Here is a 1,631-nt window from a genome sequence, read left to right on the forward strand (position 1 = left end):
AGTTTTAGTTTGCTTGGCTCCACAGTCAACACTCTTGGTAATAGCAGCCAGGAAATCAAGAGACAAATTGCATTGGGAAAGTCAGCTGTGAGGGACCTATCAAGAGTACTGAAGAGCAATGGCGTCAAGTGGAGACTAAAGTGCGCCTGATCCCGGCTATCATCTTCGCAATTACGTGCTATGCATCAGAAAGTTGGACAGTGGCTTCTCTATTCTGGATTTCAGTCCCTGGGGGTCCTTATTTTCTTGTCTCAATGCTTCTGCTCTGAGCCAGCCTATTTCTTCTTCTTTGTGTTTTTCTGAAATGCCAGTGTTGATGGCAGAGACAATCTTCTCTCAAAGTCCTACAGATTCAAATCTCAATCCTGAACAGCAGTTCTTCTAGAATCTGTCACAGGTATGCGTACTGCCAAAGAATCTTTTGAAAATAATACACCATCTTAAACACCATCACTTACCAGCTGCTGTGGAGTGGACCATGCGCATCAGATTAGAACCTGGAACTTTGACGGGCTTGTTTTTCATAGCTTCCATGGACCACCAACCTTGCATTTCACAGCTGAAGGCGCTAATTATTTGCACCAGCAGGAACTTCCCTGCAGAAGCAAAAGCCTCCACAACTTGCCACGATATCTCGTTGGTGCCAGTGTTCTGGAGGTCCAAGTGCAGGAGGTGATAATCAAACAACCTGAATTGCTGAGGGAGTACTTGGGCCCACAGCAAATCCCTCCCCCACTTCAGAGGTCAAGTGAGGGAGCTTCACTCACCAACTGCGACTCGCTTCTCTCTTCTCTCCTCCAGCCACCAGTGCTACCCACTGGAGCCATAGCTTCTCATTGTCTCTATTTCAAACAAAATTTAGTGAAAAAGTTTTTATTATTTTGCAAGTATAAGAAGGCTATTTGGAAATACAACTACATACTAGCACCAATTGTTGAGTACTGGACTGCTAACTGAGAAAGACTGGTGGTTTGGGCCACTCCCCTCAAAGCTCACAGCTGTTGAATGCCCAATGGAGTTCTCCTCTGCACATGTCAGGTCTCGGAGGGGGGGTCTACTCAACGGCACTAACAATAACAATAACAATAACAATAATACAATCTGGAAGAAGCATTGACAGATTTGGGCTTGTCATTGTTATGGGCTGCCAAGTCCCTATGTACAACAGCCTTGAAAACCCTGCTCTATCCTGTGCCAATCTTATTGTCTCCAAAACACCTATCCCCATTACCCCAGTCACTGAATCAATCCATCTCATTGATGGTCTTCCTTACTTGCACTGTCCCTCCTCTCTCTCAAGCATGATGTCCCTCTCCAAGGACTGGCCCCTCCTTGTGACATGTCCAAAGTATGTCAGACGAAGCTTCAGAATCCTTGCCTCCAAGGAGCAGCCTGATGTCACCCTCTCTAGGGTGAACCTGTTTGTTCTCCTTGGAGTCCAGTTCAATACTGTTCTCCAGCACCACCACTCAATTCTTCTATCATCCCTAGTCATTGTCCAGCTTTCTGATGCATAACAAGCGATTGTAAATACCATGGCCTGTATCAGGAGCACCTTAGTCTCCAGAGAGACACCGTTGTTCCTGAGTACTTTAGAGAGGTCCCTAACAGCAGACTTTCCCATTGCGATA

General features: G+C 46.0%; 1 pseudogene; it reads right to left on the reverse strand.

Annotated features, from left to right (window-relative positions):
- The window catches only part of LOC102851303, a 72,159-nt pseudogene that overhangs the window by 36,467 nt on the left and 34,061 nt on the right, over positions 1-1,631 (reverse strand).

This window comes from Elephantulus edwardii, unplaced genomic scaffold (genome assembly GCF_000299155.1).
Source record: "Elephantulus edwardii isolate Elephantulus edwardi_28Jun2011 unplaced genomic scaffold, EleEdw1.0 scaffold00108, whole genome shotgun sequence".
NCBI classification, from domain to species: domain Eukaryota; kingdom Metazoa; phylum Chordata; class Mammalia; order Macroscelidea; family Macroscelididae; genus Elephantulus; species Elephantulus edwardii.